This window comes from Talpa occidentalis, unplaced genomic scaffold (assembly GCF_014898055.3).
Source record: "Talpa occidentalis isolate TD23 unplaced genomic scaffold, MPIMG_talOcc4v2.1 talOcc4.7, whole genome shotgun sequence".
NCBI lineage: Eukaryota > Metazoa > Chordata > Mammalia > Eulipotyphla > Talpidae > Talpa > Talpa occidentalis.
Window position 1 is genome coordinate 59,483,851 of NW_023605083.1, and position 23,286 is coordinate 59,507,136.

At 39.9% G+C, this 23,286-nt stretch overlaps 1 protein-coding gene across 7 annotated transcripts in view; it reads left to right on the forward strand.

Annotated features, from left to right (window-relative positions):
* ZNF462 (zinc finger protein 462) overlaps nt 1–23,286 on the forward strand; it is a 158,900-nt gene that overhangs the window by 50,847 nt on the left and 84,767 nt on the right. The gene's annotated exons all lie outside the window — the stretch shown is intronic.

Consider the following 23,286-nt stretch of genomic DNA (forward strand, 5'->3'; position numbering starts at 1 on the left):
AATTTGAACCATTGATAGGACTTTCACAGTGGCTTTTAACTAGGCTAAAGAGCTCTCTTTTGAGCCCCATGGATAATCTAACCTCAGTATTGGTGAGGGGTCATGAATCTCCTAGTTTTACCAGCATCTTCTTTTTTTTTAAAGTCACTTTTCTAAAAAAAATATTTATTTATTTATTTGTTTATTTATACAAGCACTAGGTACAGTCAGAAGTGCGGGAGGGTGAGAGAATTCACCAGAGCCAGAGCAGGGAGCAGAGCAGGCAGAAGGACCGAAGTACACTGCTGAGGGGAGCGACGGGCGGCAGGAGAGGTCTGCGCACCATGCGGGACCCTCCTCTGGTGGCTGGGGAGCAGCTGGGGATCGAACCGGTGCCACAGAGGCCGCGGGCAGCTTCGCAACCCAGCGCTCAACCGCTGCGCCACTGGGGAGGCCCTACCAGCATCTTCTTGCCTGTATTTGCATGTTATACACAGTTTACCTTTTGTTGCCTACACAGTTCTTGGGACCTCACAGACCTACTAAATAGATCTCATAGATCTACTAAATCCTTTCCCTCTGCAGGTGACTGACCCAGGGTCACACAGCTAAGAGCTACCACCCTGGTGTCCTGACCATGGCAGCTCCATACTTTTTCCTTAGAGGTTTCCTACCTGTTACAACACAGGTGATTTTGAAACTAGAAGGAACCTTAAAAGTTAGTAATTTAATCTCATTTTATGGCCAGAGAAATTAGATCCAAGAACATTGAAGGGACTTACCCAAGGCATCTGGATCTGAATCTTGGAGAAACCAAGTGCAATTCACATTGGATATTTTTTCTTTATCACTTTCTTTTCTTTATTTTAATGAGCAATGTGATCTTTATCAAAGATTCACAGGGGGCACAGTGGAATTGCATTGGAATCTGTTTGATGCCCTGCTGTTAGAAAGATGAAAGGGTGATGAAACAGGACTTTTGGGTTACTTACCCTTATGTAGTTTGTGTAGTCAATTTAAAAGGAAAAACATTGGTCATAAATTTTTTTGTAATATGACCCTCACAAGGTTTTAAGTATAATTTTAGAACCCTTTCTGCTTGCAAAGAGAAGCTGTTGTAAGGACAGCTGTTAGTGTAAATGTGCCTGGACACCTCAAGAGTGCTGTGAATTTGTGATGGTCTAACACAGTGCTAGGCACTTGCACTGTTCTACAAGGTGGATGTGTCTCCAGCATAGGGAGCACCCACCGTGGCTGTCCTGATTGTAGATGGGTAACACTTTGCTCTGAATAGGGTCAGTGTTTGACTGGGAGGGAGCTGTGATTCACAGGCAGGGCAACCTGTTAATGTTTGATCAGACATGAATGCCATCAGTAACAACACAGAAAAGGCTACCGTCATTTCCCATGCGGGTACATACGTTTGCCCCTCTCTTGGCTGATCTGCAAAGTGGAATTGAGGCTCTTCTATTTTTCAGTATCTTGAGCAGCAGACAGTCCCTCTTAAAGCAAAGTGCCACTGTTGTCTATTACCATTGACCACTTCACATCTACCCCTCTCCCCAACCATATCAACCAACGAGGAGGGAGAGCCTAGATTTCTTTCAGATCTTGGTGTTGAAGAGTGTTGACTCATAGTCCTCTTAGCAAGTAGAAAAGGTAGGCCACCAGGGGGCTTTTGCCTTTCCCTGGAACGTTAACTTTTGAAGTGCCACCACTTACAGAATCATCAATAAAAATGTTTTCCTTCTTTTTCAGGAACCTCCATCTATCCTTGAGCCTTTGTTTTAGAAGATAATGGTGTAATTTCTATACAAAACAGGGAACAAGCCACTCTTTTTTTTTCCTCCCCTTTACCTACCAGTCAATTGTTTCAGTAAAATGATCCTCTTTCACTTTAACAAAAAGATTCCCTTTCTAGCTTAAAATATTCCGGATATGCTTTAACTTGCCTTGGGGTCATAGCACATGTCTTCCAGGACTGATGAGTCTTGTCAGTTGCCCTAGGGTGAGAACTTTAATAAGCAAATTGCACACACCTGGTTTTGCAAAATATTGGCCTAATGGGGCACCTAGGTGGAAGTCAGTCCTTCCACTCCCCGTGTACACACCCTTCCTCCCCACCCCTTTTAAAAGAGAGGCCTCAGAAATTGCTCTTTCTCCGTTTATCTTGTAAAACTTTGTCTCTTTGCTCCCCTGTGCACTGGTAGCTCAGAGGGTTGTGATCATTAACGAGCTCAAGTCGTTGCTGTCGCTGCTGCTGTCTTTTGGGTTTGAAAGTAACGCCAGTGATGGGTTGTGGGGAGTGTACGAGGGAGTCTGGTTAAAAGGGAACAGGGCTGGCAAACTCTCCTCTTCAGATGGTGAATCCCCCTGCCCTTCTCTTTGATTTGTGGCTGCCACTGGTGTTTTCCTAGTTGTTCCTGCTCAGACTCCTGTGGGTTAATTGAAAAATGTCAGCCTGTTTCCCTGTTTTTGAATGCCGCACATCAGACTTACTTGTCTTTCAGTCTTATCCATTCATTTGATCATTCATTCAAGCTTCTATTGAGCATATGACTTACTCGCCAGGCTTTGTGCTAAATATTGGAGATTACAGTAATAAAATGCCCAGATCCTGTCTTCTAGAAGCTCATAATCTAGTGTTTACATTGCAAACTGCCACGCCTCCAGTGTATTGTGATGCATTTTCTTTGACGTCTGTGTTCTCTGTAATTGCCAAGATCAGTTCTCCCAAATAAGGCTATTTGGATGTCTTTCTTGTCATCCATTTTTTCAGACAAGTTGAAGTACCCAGCTGATTGGGAGCCAGGAGAGCCCCCTGAAGCAGCTGTGTCATTGATGCATAGGTGTATCCAGACCACCTGAGGGGCACGGTCGTGTGAGTGCCTTATGATGTAGACTAGAGTCCACATTGACCTCTTATGCCATGTGCCATCCTTTCCATCTGCCTACAGGAGTCTAAGGTTAGGCTTTTTCTTCACTAGTCAACTTTATACATCATTGGATGACATTTTGCTAAAAAGTTTATAAAATCTAGCAATGGCATTTAGCTCTTCAGTCAATAAAAGCTATATATAAGCCTTCCCTGGCTTTGTCTAGGTTATGGATGACCTTATGCTTGAAATCTGCTGTCAGCCTGTTTTCTACTACTATTGGCATGAATTACCTCAGAAATCATAGTCATCAACCCAGTAACACCTGAAGTACTTTGCCAGAAGCAATGGTGATCTTCTAGTCTCTTGGTTTAGAAGAGCTTCCTAAACATGTTTAGGGAAATGCTAGAATCACTTCTAGAGTCCCTTTTTGGCATATAAAAAGCTACTATGCCACATAGCACATTAAACCACTGCATCAAATATTCACCCTTCGCTGTTCTTTTTATGTCCATAACCATGGGTATACATTTGTCGTCTTATGCCATTAGACTAACTACCATTTATGATGAGCAGCTTATTCCTCTCACACCAACTGACTTGGGCACATAGCATGAGTGAATGGCTCAGGTTAGCCAAATGCATCTAGGTCACAGGGCATAAGCTTTGATACGGAATTCCAGAGGTCATTCTCTGTCTTTGTCCTCTCTACCAGAACTCATGTCATGTCACTTGCATCATGCTGTGACATGAAACAATATTGCATCGTACCGAGTGAATAATGGAGTGTGTTGTCCAATTATCTTGAGATTACCGAATACTTTTGCTGGGAAGCTTGCCAGCAGTAGTGAACAAAGAGATGCCCCAAGCCACTTTCTCACCTTCACTCTTGAAGACCAAATGACATTCTTAATATCTGGTGGTTTCCTCTGTACCCTTCAGGTTGACTTTATTTTATTTTATTTTGACAAAGAATGTGGCAAGCATAGGAAACCAACATCATTTACTAATTTGATTAGAATTAGTAAAAAGTCAAAGGTGGAACAGCAAATACACCAGCTGGAAAAGGAGATGATCAATTTCTGGGAAAAGGGAGGTTTTTTGATATAATTGCAGTATGAAGAACAGTTGTTCCTGGAACAAAGTACTGAAGAAATAATGAAAAGATGCCCTCCACCCCCCAAATTGCATTTGCCTAGCTCATAAACTATGAAGCCTATGCTTTTTGTTACTGGAAGTTCTGACATTTTCTTGAATACTCTGGCTTTCTTGATTTTTAAATTCTAACATCTAATTCCAAAATAATCCTTATTCATCTCTGTTCCCATTCTCCCTCAGTTATCTGTGTTCTCTGAAAGTTGAAAAGCAAGTGATATTTTTTCCCCCTTAGCTCCTTTGGTGGAGGCACACAATGGGCTGTCTTTCCCCTGCTCTGCGGAAAGAATGAAAACTTAGTAAGCAGCCAGCAAGCTCTGTACAGATTGACGTTCCTTGCTTCTGCTTTTGAAGTTAAGATGGTCACGAGAGAGAAAAATATTGTTGGTTCCAAACCTAAGAAAATGACATTCTTTTTAGTCTTGGCCCTCTTGTTTTCATGGTGTTGATTTCTCATAGAATCATCTTTAGCCCCATTAATAAATCACATCTGAAAATGAAATCATTTTTGTTAGTTCTTTTCCTCTCCACACCCTTGATTTTAGAGAAGGTGACGTTTTCTTAGATTGATCTGAAGTAGCTTAGGATATATTTTCCTGGCAGTTTTTTCTCTGGGCGAGTTCCCATTGTTGATCAAGCACATTCAAGTGAGTTTTCCAGAGCCTTGAGAGACCCAGGCATGCATTCTGTTCTGTTAAACAAGAGGGGAAAAGTTTCATTTTTACCTTGCTTTAGAGAAGGAAATCTCAGAGGAATCATTTTCCTTTCAGGAAGATTGGGGTTTGTAGGTTAAATTCCACATTATACAAATCCCCTAATGAGAAAGAACCTATGTGATCAACAGTCTTTCTTCAAAATGCATTACTCTATTGCAAGAGGAGGGGATTCCATTTGAGACTGTTGATTAAGATATGATGATGAGGTCTGAAATTGGTGATGGCCCAAGGTCATTGGTAGAACTAATGGACCTCTTGAAAATTATTAGCAGCTGGTTTAATAGAGTTGTAATAACTCCAGCTGTGTGAGAAAATCCAAGCACAAGGTATGTGGAATATCCCCTTTGAGGTCCTTTCTATTGTTCTAGAATAATCCTGTATTCACTTAACAAAAGTGCAACTTGGACAAAAGAGTAGGTAGCTGTATGCATGGGCATGGGCATGTAATACAGGCTTTATTTGCTTCAGGTTTTTTTTTTTTTTTAATAGTTTATTTTTTTTTATTTTTTTAGATGTATTTATTTATTTATACAAGAACTGGGTACAGTCAGAAGCGCGGGAGGGTGAGAGAGCTCACCAGAGCCAGAGCGGGGAGCAGAACAGGCAGACTGAGGTACACTGCTGAGGGGAGCAGTGGGCGGCAGGAGAGGTCTGCACGCCATGTGGGACCCTCCTCCAGTGGCCGGGGAGCAGCCGGGAATCGAACCAGCACTGCAGAGGCTGCGGGCAGCTTCGCAACCCAGCGCTCAACCGCTGCGCCACCGGGGAGGCCCCTGCTTCAGGTTTTTTTGACCACCTTTTTTTTTTTTATTTCTGTTTATTTTTTAGTGTATTTACTTATTAATTCTGGCTTCTCATCCAACCTACACACCCCCACCCAATAACACTGCAACTTCAGAGTCTGACAATATTTGGATATTTTAGAGGCTTATCTAAGCAGTTTTCTTCCTTTTTATTTGTTTTTTTTTGTTTAAAATTTTAATCATATCAAAGGGTTGGTGGAGTTTGATTTACTAAATCCAAGGTGGTGGAGTAAAAGAACAGATACCATACTTTCTGAAACATGTTTTCTCAAAGTATAAAGTTGGTTTCTGCTTTTGTATAACCTAATGAAGGAAAAATTTGCTTAGATCTTTGCTTTCATATCTGGAGACATATACATTCACGTATGCATGAGTTGCATGCGTGTGTGTGTATGTATGTGTGTATATATATATATATTATGTTTGGTCCTCCAAGAAATATGCCTATTTGCTCCATTTGTCATCTGTACCTTGCTAACCAACAGACTTGACAGGGAAGAGAAATGCTGAGAGCATTCCACTCCTTAATGAATTCCAAAACCATGAGTCACCGTGGCCCCAGGCTTCTCCCTTTGCCTCATCCTATTCCTACTCTCAAAGTCAGAGGTCTGGCTCTCTTCTGACTTTGAAACTAGGGAAGAAGATAGAAGATGACACAGTTAACAGAAAACAAGTGTCCTTTTCTCTATCTCAGAGGAAATTCCCAAAGTATACTACCAAGACCCAAGAGTATGGCAATCAGGTTTAGATAAAGCACTGTCTTACATTGATTTTAAAAACTTTTTATTAGTTAGATCAAGGACTTTGAATATATGGTATGGAAATGGAAATTTGTTCTTCACAAGGTCTCCTTTAGGCAGATGTGTCTCAGGGTAGGTCAGATTACTTCCCCAAAGTCAAAAGTTGAAAACCAGGACAAAGTCCCAAACCTTGTCTTCTGACCAGTCCTTTCCAGTACACCGTGGATGACTCAGTCCTGAATGACAAATGCTTCCTAGATTTTTAAAGGAAGTTGGGGATATTCTGGAGACATCCTCCAACCCTGTGAGGATGTATCATCATGGAGGGAAACCACCACACTCTTCATAGAATTGTCCTTCTCTGAGCCAGCTGCCACAATGGCTTTCTCTGTAGGGTGGATTTCAGTGATGATTAAGGACATGGGAAAAATCCAGTAAGATAACAAATGTTCTAGTAAATAATCCAGTTATAACAGTTGGTCTTTATTTCACTCAGAGGAGATGTACCCAACTCATCCCCAAAGTAATGTGTTAAAAGCAACAGTCTCCAACAGATCAGGCTAATGGCGAGTGCTGATAACACTCGAAAGAGGGAAGGCGCTATGTTTTCTAAAGGCCAGATTTCCTACTGCCATAGACATCTAATCCTTGCTGTATTGTTGTGGAGTGGATCCAATTTTATTGTTATTCCTATTTAGTGTATGACAAAACAGAGGCTCAGACAGGTTAAGTAACTTGCACGTGGTCACATTAGTGTTAGGTGTCAGCAAGGGCTCTGCTTCTTCCATTGTGCAACTGTCTGCAGACCTCACTGAGATTGCTGAGAAACATGATACGGACATTTCTGGAGGACTGGAAAAGTCCAAGAAAATAATGGCTAAGAGTTACTGGCAAAAGACCTTGTGCCCCTATAAATGATATGTATTACCTTATTTAATCCTCGCTACAGTCTAGGAAGTAGTACTACCATCTTTTTTTTCTTAAATCACTTTTTACAGATGAGGAAACAGATGTAAAAGAGGATATAGAATTAACCAAGATTAGACAATTAGGAAGTAGTCAAACTTGGGTTCAAACTGAAGCACACAGACTTCCAGCCCAGGATCTTAACTCATATGCTGGGTGCCACTAGGCAGGACAAGTGCCAAGCTCAAAATATCCCAGGTTGACTAAAGATATCAGCAGGATCAGGTCTGGGGTTGCTGTATTATGAGAATGACCACCTTGACGACGTAGGCCAGTAGATTGTGTTTTCTTTTTTTTTTTAATAGAGGCATGTTTTATTTATTTATTTATTTGTTTGTTTGTTTTGTTTTTGTTTATACATGCACTGGGTACAGTCAGAAGCGCGGGAGGGTGAGAGAATTCACCAGAGCCAGAGCAGGGAGCAGAGCAGGCAGAAGGACCAAAGTACACTGCTGAGGGGAGCAGCGGGTGGCAGGAGAGGTCTGCGTGCTATGTGGGACCCTCCTCTGGTGGCTGGGGAGCAGCTGGGGATCGAACCGGCGCCGCAGAGGCTGCGGGCAGCTTCGCAATCCAGCGCTCAACCGCTGCGCCACTGAGGAGGCCCAGTAGATTGTGTTTTGAGGAAGACCTTATTTCAGTAATTACAAAAGGTTTCAAGGTTTTTCAAAAGCTTAATATGGCAGACTTTCCTTTCTGAATGGGAGGCATCCCTAACTGGTTAGGTTTTATCTTAAGGAAAATATAAAGATATTGCATGGCTGTAAGACAGGGAACAGATGTTATTCAATTAGCATTTTAAATCTCTCACTCCAGATGTTCAGCTGCACTAGGTGACTATCTCAAGGTGAGTTCCAATGGAAACTCTTGCATAAGTACTTTGTTCAAAGGGAGCCTTGAAGGTTATCTAAGTCTACACTGTCTAGTACAATAGCCCTGCGCCTCTTGTGGCTGTTGAGCAGTTGAAATGTGGCTGCTCAGAATGGAGATTTTGCTCTAAGTCTGTACTGCATGAATATTCAGACTTCGTAGACTATACTCAGTCTTGCAATTTAGTAGAAAAATAAAAAGAATGTATACTAGCTCATTAATGTTATTGTATTGATTATATGTTGAAATAATATTTTTGGATAGACTAGGCTAAATAGACTATATTATTGAGATTAATTACACCTGTTTCTGGCTGTAAGAAAAATTTAAATTACATGCATAGCTTGTGTTATATTTCTTTCTGACTGTGCTAGTCTAGGTGATTTCCTTGCTGTCTAGCTAAATAGAAAATTATAGAAACTCCACGATCATTTGTTAACACACTGAGTACCATTTGGTGAAAGTAGTCCAACCTAAGGGCTGTTGCTTCTTTAAGTTGTGCACTTTCACTGGCACTATTATTTTATAAATGCAGTTAATAATGTGATATTTTAAAGTATTTTTTTTCATTGATCACTGAAGACCTTCCCCTGACATAGGTTTCAGAACAAATAGAAGCTGGACCACATCTCATTAGTTTATCTAGATGGGGCAGAAAATGGTGCCTGGTTATGGGATGATGTTCCCGGAGTTAGCTTTGGTCCTTTCTTCCTTCTAAGTCATGTTGAAGTTTGACCAACTCCTTCTCCTCCCCAGTGCATCTTCCCGGCCTAGATCTACTTTGCTTACCAGGACCATCTCAGCAATTGGTTTAGCTGCTTGTGTCTTACTATCCTCCTTAACCCCCTTCCTGCCCCAGAAGTCCTTCTTGGTGCTGCCAAAATAATCTTGAGGACACAGTTTCATTGTATCACATTCCCCCATTAAAGATGACAAGAGATCCCTGTTGCTCTACCAATGAAGGGAGGGAGGAAAGAATCTGACATTTGAGACTCCATACATGTTACCTTGTTTAATCCATATGAGATAGATATTTTTAGGCCCATTACACAGGTGAGGAAGCAGTTCTGTTCTTGCCTGAGGTCAGGGGGTAGGTTTAAAGCTAGATCCTTAACTGCTAGGCTGAGGCCCTATTATCTGGCTTTTGCTAAAACCTGTGCTAGTTCTATTGCCCCATGCTGGCTGCCTAGCTTTCAAGAATATTCATTATCAACCCCATGGACCTCCATCTCCTTTGCTTTCGCAGCTGCTCTAGTTGTCTTTGTAGTTGGAAACTGTACTAAAATCCACACTTCATTATAGTGTTTTGAATTCTTCCTTCTGTGTTCATCTTCAGATGGAAGTTATAGTGAGAGCCTTATACCTGCCTCTTCTGCCCTGGTGCCCGCCCCCATACACACACACACACACACACACACACACACATACATACACACACACACATATATATACATATATATACAACCTTACAAGTTGTTTACTAGGCACTCAAAAAATGCTCAGTAAGTGTATGGTGTTGGCACTTGGTAGCTGATCGATAAATATGCTTTTTGGCTCATCTGAAAATAATTTCTCTTTTAAATCAGGGCAGAGAGCTCCAGGGCAGTGACTCTTCTTCCCAGTGTAGATGTATGATGACATGAACCTTGGTGATGACAGGACACTTCTAAGCCAGACTTTCCTCATTGAGTCTCAGATTTCTCACCTCATTTCAGTGTGGGGGTGAAGTGGTCAGGACTGGCATCCCCTAGATCTTCAGGGGGGTCATGGATTATATTGCTGCTGCTATTTCCTAGAGGGATATTTAAGAGGCTTTCATCTTGAGGACATCCTAAGGGATGTAAGGACAGAGACTTGGTCTTCCAAAGGGTTTCATAGAATGAAACTGATCATCAAATGTGATGGTCTGTTAATGGGGTATTTAATAGTGGGTTCCTGCGAAGTCTTATTTTCTCCAATCATCAGGGACACACTTGTTCCTGTCTGAAGTTCATGAAGAGAGCAAAGCATTGACATTTTGGCCCATTTGCTAATAGGCACTTAGTCTTCTGTGGTCTGTCTTAGTTGGGCTGCATTTGTTCACGTGCCAAGTCATTCTGTGGACACATATTAAGTATTTAAACACCCAAGTGAGCATACACCCCCATGTTCGCTAAAATGTGGGTTGACTTGCTAGACCTACGGATTTTTTTTTAAAGGGAGACTGTTTAGTTCGTTTACTTATTACTCTGAAAACACTTAAAACTTTAAAAATAATTCCCCGCTTGTAAAATCAACACACTAATAAAAAATAAACAAACATTATAGACTTCGGAATTTAGAGAAAGTGAAAGTCCTTTTTAATTAACTTTCTGGGCCTGTGTCATCCGATTGTTTTGCTATGTTTATAAACTAGCATGTGATTATTACCATTATTATTTAAATGGTAACAGACTAGCCATTCTGTTTTGCAGCTTATTTTTCCGCTTACCTATAAATGCTAAGGAACATTTGCCCTATGAATTACTTAAGGAGAAGCACCGATTTTGTAATGCAAGCAGAGTAGCCTGATGCCTGGCTTCTTAGCTCTAGTGGCCAGAGAGCTTTGCCCACACTATGCTGAACCTCAACCAACCTTGGCCTTCAGTGACCTCATTCTAGTTTAATATATGGATCTTTAGAGACTTATTTTGTTGGCAGTGGTGGGGGCAAGTCCATCAAAATCAGCTCTGTAGAGATCAGTTAGTTCTTTTCAATTCTGACATTTCTCATCCTCCAAACACACCAGCCTTCTGGAATGCAGTAACATTTTATGAGTGAAAGTGGTTTTTGTAAGGACACTGTTTCTTCTTTGTCTGAAATTTCATTGCCAGAGGCAGGAACAGTATTAAGAGCATAGTAATATGTACAAGGATATGAGAAAAGGAAGGCGAAGGTGGGAACATATCATTAATTTCCAAAATTCCAAATCAGCTAGGATGTCTTAAGCCAAGGACAACTTTAAGTTTAGGGAAGGATGTGACTTGTGCTGAGAATATAAAGGGAAAGAGGCCAGTAGAAAGTCCTGCCGTAAGCCAGATCCTTAACTCAAGGCCATCTGGGACTGAAGTGCTATAATCTTTCTCTAATCCACAGCTTCAGCTCCTCCACCAATATCTACCCTCTACACATACACACACAGCCCATCCATTCAACCTGATTCCTTGCTTTTTAGGTTTTAAGACACACTTTTCCCATATCTATACATTACTCAAAGGAGATGCATGTTACAATCAAAGTTTGTATTTGATATGTATGAGTTTCCCCCCCCCCCTTTTGAAAATCTGTATTAAGATGAGTCTTCTAATAAATTTGTTTCCAAGTGGAGGAAGAATATGTAAGTTCCAGATGCTGGTTAGGACTGGGACTGAACAGCACCCAGTCCTTGCTTTCAGGGAACTCACAGTACAATGTGGGGGTTCAGGCAGTTAGGCAGATGGTGCTGTGTGAAAATGCATGGGCGATGCTGGGACACCTGGACACCCTTACCCAAGGAAACACCAGTCAGGACTCACTAAAGAAAGTGGTTCTTGGGCCTCCCTAGTGGCACAGGAATTAAGTCTCAGCACTATTAAGCTCACCGTAGCCACTGCAGCATGAGTTCAATCCCTTGCCAGGGACCTAACCCACATGGTGCAGCAGACCTCTCCTGCAGTGGGGAGCCCACTGCTCCCCTCAGCAGTATATTTCAGTCAATCTGCTTATTCTGCTCCCCACTCTCTGGTGAATCCTCTTACCCCCCTGTACCTCTGGTCTGTACCCCAGCTCTTGTATGCATAAATGAATAAAATAAATCTTTTTTTAGAAGAAAGTGGTACTCAACAGGATAAAGCCTCATTGCTCCCCAGTGTCTCCAGTGACACCAATAGAAATACTGTTGGTTGTTGCTACTTGGGGCACCAGGGTGGGGAGAGGCACATATAGCTGGCATATAGTGGATGGAGGCCAACAATGCTCCCAGACATCGCTCGACTCTCTGTACCGACTGACCCCAAAAACCAGTTGTCTGGCCCCAAGATGCTAGTGATGCCAACCATGCTCTAATTTGAAACTGAAGGATGAATGCAGATTAGTGCAATGAAGGGGTGGAGAAAGTCATAGGCATCCAGTTATTTAAAGGGGATATTGGGCTTTCTTTGGTGAACAATGGCACAGAAATAATGGCTATGTTAGATAAGGAGGAAAAGCATCCTTTCATTGTCCCAAGAGCATCCTTTCAATAGCTCCTGACCATGGTGAATTTATTTTAGCAGAAATATAGTAACAAAAGCCAGATGTAGAGGACTGAAGGAGAAAGGAGGAACATAAAAACAGTTTACCTGTGAAAAGGGGAAATTAATGGTAATGATGGCAATTATAATTAAGTCTTCTTGTACATCCAGAAACTATGCCAAATGCTTATGTTCATTATCCAGGTTATGCAGCCCAACAACCCTTTGAAATAAGCTCTTCTTTGTATGGATGAGGAAATAAGGTTGGAGAATTTAAGTAGTTTGTCAAGATTCATACAGCTTATAAATTGTGGGCTTGGGATTCGACTCAAAGAAGTTTTGACTATATCTATACTTTTTCCCAAGGGAAGGATATATGCCAGAGGGCCATGGGGTGATTAGGGGTGTGTGTGTGTGTGTGTGTGTGTGTGTGTGTGTGTGTGTGTGTGTGTTTTCCTCCTGGATGGGAGAGAGTTAAGATGGGAATGATTTAGCCAGTAGTCAGAAATTGCAAAGGCAGAAGGACTATCAGGTGGATTCCCGGATAAAGCCAGAGAGGATTACATCTAGAGTCTAAATTGGAGAATGAGCCGTAGATGAGGGGGATGGGAACACATCTTCTGTGGTGTCAGAAGAGGGAAAGGATGGGGAAGAGAAACCTCTTCCTTTTCTCAGCTAGACACAGTGAAGAATGGAAGACAGATCACTGTGTCAACCTGAAGCTAAATTTGCAGGTACACCGATCTTAGGAGGCAAGGTTAAAACACTGATTTAGACCAATCCAGGGTTGAGATTTTTCCAGATTGTTGTGAGGGGAACACTGGGTTGGGCTTCATAATTCAAGTTTATTCTCCCAGTTTTCCTTCCTCTTGCTTAAATTCCTTTAGTGAGAGTGTAGCTTTTATTTTTATAGAAATAAAGTAAAATAGAAAGATTTTTAAATGATTGCGTGGAGCAATTGCTGAGAACTGATAAATGGGGATATCATCAGTAAAAACAAAAATATCTTCAGGACTTTATGTCCAGAGTTCATAAAATCACTGAAATTCCTAAAATCAGTGGATTTGGAGAATCTGAAACTACGGACATGAGGAGTCACTAAAGAGTCCCAAATGTGATAGCAAAGGAATGCCAAGGTTAGCAGGAGAGTCAACATTCTTAGTGACCTGATGTGATAAAGGCATTAATAACCGGCATCGGATCAAATCACCCCAGTGCTTTACATTTGACAATTGTTTGAAATGCCAAAATAATAAAGTCTTGTTGAAAAAATTTGAATTCTTTTTTTTTTTAAATAATAAATTTTATTTTTATATTCCCCCATACAATTGCAAACGCCCCATTCTGACCCCAATCCTTCCCCTCCCGCCCCCCACCCCCCAAAAAGTGTCTCTGGAAAAAATTTGAATTCTTAAAGTAGAAAATCAAAAGTGTCATTCACCTGGGCTCTTTATGTTATTTTTTAAATTTGGAAATTATGTCTTTTCCAAATGTTATTTCTCTTTATTTTCTTGTACAAATGCTTTGGCTAGCATTTCCAAAGCAATGCTAAGTAACAGTGATAATACTTGTCTAGTTTTTAATGTCAGATTTTCTTTTTTTTTAATTTAGTTTTCTTAAGATTTATTTATTTTATGCATAGAAGAACTGGGTTATAGGCCAGAGGTATGGGGTGGGGCGGGGGGAGCTCAGTGACAGGATTCACCAGATTGGGAAGTAGTACAGGCAGGTCTACTGAAATATACAGTTGAGGGGTGCAGTGGGTTAGACAGGAGAGGTCTGCTGCGGCATGTGGGGTTAGCTCCCTGGCCAGGGATCAAACTAAGGCCACAGTGGTGAGATCGTGATAGCACTGAGACTTAAGTCATAGGCCACTGGGGAGGCCTCTTAACTTAAAATTTTCTAATGTTTTATCAGTAAGCATTATGCTGGGATATATAACCCCACATATTAACTGATTAAAACATTTGTATTTGAAATGGATCTTGAATTTCTGCTGTCCAGGCTTGTATGTATTGTTCAACTTATTTTTCTCCATTAATTTACTATGGTAGAAACTTGTATCAAAATTTTCTAGTATTAAATATTGTCTTCTTGCAGCAAACCGCACTGTGGGATCATGATGTGGTATTCCCTTAAGTGCACCTGGATTTTATGTTGAAGTTTTGCCTCCATAGTTAACAATGTATTGCATTGCTTTTAAAATTATTGTTACTATTTATTGTTTGAGGTAAGCTTTGATGCCTGTTTATACTGGCTTTGGAAATAAATTCATGGGTGAAATTCTTGTATGCCTCAGATTTTGGAGCCTTTTGAAAAGGTGTCTGATACACTGATTCTTTGAAGGTTCTTAAAGGCTCTTCTGTAGTTGGGTTGGCTCTTGGTCTGTTTTCTAGCCCTCCATTGATATGGTTTCATCTTGCATTCATTTTGGTCACATATTGTGTTTCTAGATAAGCCATTACATTTAGATTGACAAATATTACAAGTTGTACAAAGTAATTTTTAATTAAAATTTATTTAGTTTTGTGGATATTTTTTACTTTTTAGCCTTAATTTTCTGTATTTATTTTGTCTTTCCTATCCCCTTTCCTTTTTCGTTATTAGATTAACTAGTGTTTTTAAATTTAATTTTATATAATATTAAAAAAATAACTGGTTAGTTGGTTCTCTTGTCTTTCGAGTTCTGATATTCTATCTTAAGTTCTTGCTTCTAATTTTCTTCCTTTTTCTTTACATTTTCCTTTTTACCTAAGTTAGATGCTTAATCATTTAGTGTAATTATTACTTGATTTGTGAGTAGTATTATTTCTTGAGTTACAGTCTCCATAGTTTTGAAATTTCCTCTAAGTATAACTTTTACCAAACTCTATATTTTGTTTACATAACATTTTTAAAGTTATTCTGCAGTTGGATTTTTATTTCTGATTATTTCAAAAATTGTTTAGGAGACTATTAAAAAATTTTCCACATGTTTGGAATTTTTTGTGTCCTCCTACAACCCCCCCCCCTCCCAGTTTTATTGCTCTTAAGTGGAAATTATGGAATGTTTTTCTCTATTTGCAATTAATTATTCATTAAATTTGGCATAGACTTTGGAGGCCTCCATGAGCATTTGAAAACCTTTGTACATATATATGTGTATATATTTGCTTGAAGTGAAATGGAAATGTGTTTTCTATTTCTAGGATACAGAATTTAAAATGTTTCTCACGTCTATTAATCCTAGTAACCATTAATTGTCTTTCTTCATGTGTCTGTTCCTTTTTTATCTATTGACATTTCTTTTTCCTTTATCTACTTGATGATATTGGGGGGTAACACAAATATTCATGCTTAATCTTCAGTATGGATTGTAGTTTTTTACATTACTATATGTCAATCTTTAAGTTTTGAAAGGCTTAATATATTTTCCTTTACATTCATAAATATTTTATTCTTTAAGGATAAACTGAAAGACTTTTATCATCTTGAGTTTTCACTTTGAATAATTTTAATCATCATTTGCTACTTTTCTTGATATATCATTGGTGATATTACTTTAAAACTTTGTGTGTCATTTTGTTAAATGTTTATCTTTTGTAAACAAAATGCAATTAGATTTTTGTTTGGTTTTGTTTTTTTAAATCTACTGAGAATATTTTCCATGGAAGGAGTTACCCAGTTCACATTTATTGATATAACATATATACTTAATTCTAATGAACGTTTTGCATTGACATGTATATATTTGTGCAGCTGCCTTTGTCTTCTTTTACCATATGATCTGTTTTCTTTGATTAAAAAAAATGAAAGTTATATGTAGTCTGTTTTACTAATTAAATATGTAACTCTATTGTGCTTTATATTTATATTTGGGGATTTATTAACTTTAGAAATGAAGTGATATTGAGCATTTACGTGCTGCTATGAAGGTGGAGAATATTGTCCCATTTATATTTGTTCTATAAGGTCTCTTCAAACTCCTTTCTATTTTTGTTATTATTCTTAAGTATTTTCTCTGAGTTTCATGTAATTCTGTGTGGACTGATTATTATTATGTTTTATTTTACATTTAAAAAAAAAAAACTATCGTTCCAAAGAAGAACTGGGTATAGGCCAGAGGTCCAGGGAGGTGAGATGATTCACCAGAGACAGAGTTGGGAACAGAAAAGGTAGATTTGCTGAAATACACTGCTAAGGGAAAGGGAGCAGCAGGTGAGACAGGAGAGGTCTGCGGCGCTGTATTAGGGCTAGCTCCCTTGGCCAGGGTTGGAACTCAGGCCATAGTAGTGATAGTGATAGAGTGATAGCAGTGATAGGGGATAGAGACTAGGCACCGAGGCCACCAGGAAGGCCCCTTATTTTGCAGTTATTATAAATTACATATAAATATAAGTGGATTTAGTGCTCACCTTTTAATTCTTTACTCTTGAGCTCTCAATTTTGAATATTCTCTTGGTTTGATATATTGCATCACTGAGTAGATCTCAAAGCTAGTAAGTGCTGAATTTCCTGACTTGCAGATTGGAAAATTGGGAAAAGGGATTAGTTGTGTGGTGAACTTTTAGTGGTAAACTAAATGTTGTATTTACAGGTGTTGATTTTTTAATGATGCAAATGAAGAACTTAAATGTTATAAGCAATGTTACTTCATTTACACACAAAAAGGAAAATGTTTTTTTCCCCCTGACTTTTTTACATGGCAGTGGACACAGTTGGGAACAGAATATTGACATCTTACTCTTCTTTAGACTACATTTCCCTCTACTGCTTTCTGTTGTTGAATGTTACTGTGAAAAAGTCAGAGGCTGCCTGACTTTTCCCCCTGTAGTTGGCTAATTTTTTAATATCTTGATTTTATACAATTCAGTGTTTATCCTTGACATTCTGTAACCTCACCAAGATGTCTCAGTTTTGACGATTCTGTGTTACTTTTTCCTGGAACATCCGATATTCCCGTTTTAGAACTAAGCTATTTTCTATCACAGATTTGGACATATTTTGTTTGCTGTCTACTTCTAGAATACCTTTTATCTATATGTTGGATCTTTGTTTTCAAGCCTTCTTATCTGTCATCTTCTCTTGCTTTCATCTGGTTGTTCTTTTCCTCTGCATTTGGTGCTGTTTTTGAAGACTATTTTCCACATCATCAACTTTGTTTTTGGTTTGTGGATTTTGCCTCTTATTACTTTAATATATTTATTGGTTCTGCAGTGATATTATTTTGTCATCAGTTTCTTTCTTCAACTGCCAGCTCTCCTTTCATCTCATTCTGATGTCTTATCATTTTATCTTTGATCTTTTCTTTTCTAGTATCTCTGTTAATTGTTGTATATCATTTTCTTCTGGACCTGTTCTTTAAAATAGATTATTCATTGGTCTTTCCCATACCCAATTTATTTCTGTTACCCTTTCCCCTCTTCATTTCATTTTTCTCTAACTTATGTTTGATTGGGGTATAAGGATCAGGACTTTCTCTTGACTCCCCCAAATGAAGGTGATATCTCTTTAAATCTCAAGTTCATTCTGCTTTTCAAACTGAATTTAAATCTCTTGATGGTTTGTGTTCTTTCTATACTCTGAGGTCCTCTAAAAGGGTCCTCGTTAGTTTCCTGGCCAGGGCACAATTAATGAATTTTATCTTGAAACAAATTCTTAAGTTTTAAGTAATGCTTTTGATTTGAGGTCTGTTGGTTTGATATGAATAAATTTACTTTTTCTTTGTTTATGTTTTCTTCTTTCTTTCCCTTCAGCCAAGGTTTTATTTGCACTCTGGGACAGTTAGCCACTTTCCCCTGCTGAAAGTCCCTTGGTTAGCTTAAAGGACATAACCTTCTTTTGAGGGGCTTCCAATCCTGTCTTTGTTTTCCAATGATGATTCTTACTGTGGATTTAGCTCTGTATTGTAGCATTAATTCCATAATCAAATAAACACTCCAAGTCTGGGGATGCTTTTTTTTTTTTTTTTATAGAGGCATGCTTTATTTATTTGTTTGCTGGTTTGTTTGTTTGTTTTGTTTATACATGCACTGGGTACAGTCAGAAGCGCGGGAGGGTGAGAGAATTCACCAGAGCCAGAGCGGGGAGCAGAGCAGGCAGAAGGACCGAAGGACACTGCTGAGGGGAGCAGCGGGCGGCAGGAGAGGTCTGCGCGCCATGTGGGACCCTCCTCCGGTGGCCGGGGAGCAGCCGGGGATCGAACCGGCACCGCACCGCAGAGGCCGCGCGCAGCTTCGCAACCCAGCGCTCAACCGCTGCGCCACCGGGGAGGCCCTGGGGATGCTTTTTAATAAGCATTTGTTTACCGCGGAAGCTTCCTGTCATGGAAGCGTCTAGGGATTCTGAGGATTTACCCAACTTGTAGTATTTCTACATAAAATACTCCAATTCTTGCCTTTGAAGATACCCAATCCTACTTTAGAAATATCAAGTACACCATGTCATGGACCATTCTGAAGGTTTTAAGGGAGATGATTATCCATGTCAGCATTGCATTGGCCCTCGAGTCACTCTCGCCAAGACAGTTACTCTGTCTTTTCTGAGTGTGCTCTTACTAGCGTCTGATGGTGGACTCTGCAAATTGGTATTCTCCCATTAATTGCTAAATAAGAATTGAAATATTTGCAAACATTAGTCCTCTCCTAGACTCTCTAAAAGACTGCTTGCTATAATTGTATTCATTCAATTAACAGCTCTTATAAGTAGGGTTCCCAGAGCGATGGAGAAGGAATCACCACTCTCTGGTGGCCTCAGAGACTGTTCCTACAGGAAGACTTGAGCTTAATCTTAAAACTTGAGTGGCCATCAGAATCAGTCCGATGGCTTGTTAACGTGCATTCTTTTGGGCCCTGCCCATAGTATCTGATTCATTAAGTCTGGAGTAAAATGTGAGAATTTGCATTCCAATGATTTCTTGCTGATGATGCTACTGGTCTCTCAACCCCACTTTGAGGACCATTCTTTAGAAGGATGGGAATTACTTGGTCCTACAAAATGTAGGTGAAAGTATTCCAAAGGGAGTAAAAGCATTAGCAACCTTGTTCTTGAGTTCTAAGTCATCATCATCAGCATCTTCTTGAGTTGTAAGTTATCGTCTTCCTTAAAATAAGGGACTTTATCAGAGACCATTTTATGGAGACTATTTTAAAAGTTGAAGCTGATTTTTCTGTCCCATAAATGAATGTAAGTATCTTTTAGGGATATGGACACATGAAGAAACAAAGGGGGGAGGTAAATTAACATGCCTTTAAGAATAAATTACATGTATAAAATATTCCAAGTTGCCATTGGTTTCAGAATGTAATAGGTAGCTTGCAGTGAAATCAGGTCTCCACAATATTCTGGAAATATTGGCCTGAACTCCTCAGTAAATTTGCCATGAGAAGGCTGGCTTCCTTGCCAGGCATTTGTGGGACTGATGGCTCTTCTTTCCGTTTTAAATGGACTGACCCTGATATTTCCAGATACCCTAAGGCTCACTCATCTAGCCTCTTCAGTGACTTTCTTGGCAGCACACATTTTCCATAAGAAACAAGGCAATGTTTCTCGTGGGGTAGATTTGGCAGGCATAAAGCTGCTACATAACCTTGTTCTGATTCCATGAGGTTGGATTCTGAAGAAAGATAATTCAGTGTTACCGCTTTTGTTCTTCTGTGTATACCTTTGTCAGCAACTTTCAGTCTTCCAAATGTGTTTCCCAAGTACGAACACACTGCTTGCATACCTAAGAAGATCTTTGAACAGTCAAACTGCAGACGGTGGATTTTGCACCTTTTTAGTTACTCTCCTGAGTGTGGAATTCAGAGAAGGGGAGATGCTGGGGGTTATTCTGGAATCTGCCTTCCCAGTGAAGATGCTTGTTAGTGAGACAATACGGGGCATGGACTTTAAGTGTGAATAACTATTAAGGAACTGGATAGCATTTATAGAGTGTGTCTTTTACTGCTGATTTTCTTTCTCAAATTATGAAATTCAGTAGATTTCTTTTTTCTGGTATCAGAGAGTCTGTGTTCCAGAAGACTTGGGCAGGTTTTTCTTGAGACCTCAGTTTTGCTATCTGAAGATGAAGATATCGGACCAGATCAAATTACATGGTCTTTCAGCTCTTGAGCCTAATAGATGTCATGTGCTTATTGATAATTAACTTTTAGAGTAGATTCTCTTTGATTTAATGAAGGCAGAAATAATATTCTTTAAATATTTTTCAAGGAAAAGAAAACTTTGCTCTTAATTTTATACTTCCCGACACTGAAAATGTTTAAATAATTTTGAGCTATAAGGGAGAAAGGCAGAAATACGGGGAGACCACTTGTGACAAAGAGTCCAACCCCACACTATTGACATTTTTAACCAGATCGTACTTTGGGAGGGTTGTGTGTGTGTGCTGTCCTGTGCATTACACAATGTTTAGCAGCACCCCTACTCTCTCCCCATTGATAGCACCCCCATATAGTTGTGATAATCAAAAATGTCTCCAAATCTGCCAGATGTTCCCAGCCTGGGGTGAGGGAGGAAGTTGGCCAATTGCCCCCTGATTGTGATCACTGCTTTGTGATAACATAGGGTAGAACAACCTAACTCTTAGGATCAATCTTTTTATAAAGTATGACTAGAATCCTATCATTCAGAAGTTCTGATTCATTCATTCATTCGTTCGTTTGTTCATTCATTCAACATATTTGTTGAGTACCGGTTGTATGAACTGTCCCCAGTGCTGAGGATACCGATGCAAACAAGACAGGCATGAACCTGCTTTTAGGATGCTTATCTTGCAGTGGAGGGGGACATCACACACAGGTATCATGCTGACAATGGAGGAAATAAATGAGCGTAACAAGGTAAAGAGAGACTGAATGGTTGAGACTGCTGATGGCACCTCAATTTCATGGGAGTGGGGAGGGTGTCTAGATGAAGTTGTCAAAGAAAGTCCCTTGGAAGATAGAACTTTAAGCCCAGACTAGAATGAGGAGGATCCAGATGTACAAACACGAACATTTATCTTTGAATACTAATGAAAAGAGAGAATGAATTAAATTGGAAAAAAAAATCTTTGAAAATATGAGAAGGAAATCTTGTAAAGCACATTTCCTGTGTATAGAAAGGTTGAACATCATACTCTCATCACTCTTCTTTTACCAAAATGATAACAAGTTAAGGGGTGGGAAGGCTCAAGATGAAGGTGGCAGGGAGGGTCATCAGACCCTGCAGGGAATAGATTGTTTTATTTTCTGGATGGGTACTTCTGCATCCTTGTCACTAGGACAGCCCGATAGTGAGTAAGCTGGAGAACCTAAGTTTGTTGGGCAAAGGTGAGATTTTTATCATTAGGGATTTATGGAATGTGAGGCTTAGCCAGGCACTGAGTGCTGTAGTGTTTTCACATGGTGATAAATTCTACTGTTGTGTAGGCAAGACAAATGTCTTACCTTTCTGCTTACAAGTTCTTGGGATGCAGTGCTTTTTTTAAGAGTAGACTTACTGACTGAAAGTAGATTGGAAATGAGAAAAGAAATCTTTATTTTTTTAAATTCCTAAGTCTTGGGTATCTGCCAGTACCATACATGAACACCTAGCGTGTTTTGCCTATTACTATAAGATTTTATTAATCTTATAGTAACAGGGGTTGTTGGAATACCACTGGGTTTGAATGAGCCTGGGGGATTGCTTAATAAGGAATAAGGACAATCCTCCAATGGCTCCTACTACAGATGGAGGCCAAAAGGAGAAAAGAAAAATTACCATTTCCTTGGATAGGAGGATATGAAATTGTTTATGATCCAGTGGGTCCGGCCATTGTTTACCTTTCTAGAAAGCAGTCTGCTTAGGGCTTTCATCCTGACCAGGGTAGTTAGGTCAGAAACCAAGGTTTGGAGAGAGACAAATAGACCCAGGTGCCAGACTTGTGTAATCAGTTTTGTCAGATACAAGAAATCAGACTGGAAAGTTCATCGTGTTGCTTGGATCAGGGCCTCGTGGGTGGCTGACACAGGAAGCCTCGGGACAACTTTCATCTGAAGGGAGTGACTTATCTGAATTTTCTGAGGAAACTGTGAACGCAAAGCAAAAAATAAATCCTGGGGAATTATTGGAATTTTTGTGGGCTCTTTGCCCTCAGTAAGAGTTCTTCTTTCAAAATTTTCTTGTGTTCTCCGTAAGTCAGCATTCATATGTCATTTTTTGTTTGTTTCTCTCAATGGTGATAAGGAGCAAAGTAAGTTGTCACAATATGGTTCTGGATTGATTCACTGAAACTGTAGAATTTCGACTGTGTGGTTGATGAGAACAGTGATGGCTGTGAAGACAAGCCCAAGGCCTGAGCTCAGGCGCTTTTCAAACCCACCGAGGAGGTACTGGGTGCCCCGAGGGGTCTTTCAGGACATGGCAAATGACTTCTGCTGCAGCTTCTGCTTACTCTGCGTCTTAATCAGTTCTGTAATGAAGACCCAGCAGCATATCTGCGACTTCCCTTTAATTTTACAATTTTTATAATGAGAGTTCTTGGAGTGTGAAAAGTGTCTGTAGAAACCCAGCCAACATTCTGTGGCGTCTCTGAAGAAACACCCTGATTTTCTGACTCTGCTGTTGGGGTGAGGTTTGACTCGAGAGGACAGAAATCAGATCTTGCTGGGTCTGAATGCTAGCACGAGAATGACTTCAAAGTTTCCAAGAACTTCCTGATGGCCCATGACATTTCAGAGAATTCACCCAGCTCCAAGAATGGTTTTCTGTCATTTGAAAGAACAAGATGATCTGGGATCTCATTTGTCATGGTTGCATTTGGGGAATTAAAGTGAGGAGGCATCTTCAGTTTTTATTTCTCAAGGAGAATCTCTGAAATAGAGTTATCTTGTGAATTGCAGATTCCCCTTTAAAGGCAACGAAGACTAATGCTGCTGAGATTCCATTCTGCTTCCTCCCTTTCTTTTCTTGTCCCTTCTCTCCTCTTTTATCTCCTTGTTCAAATCACACGCTTC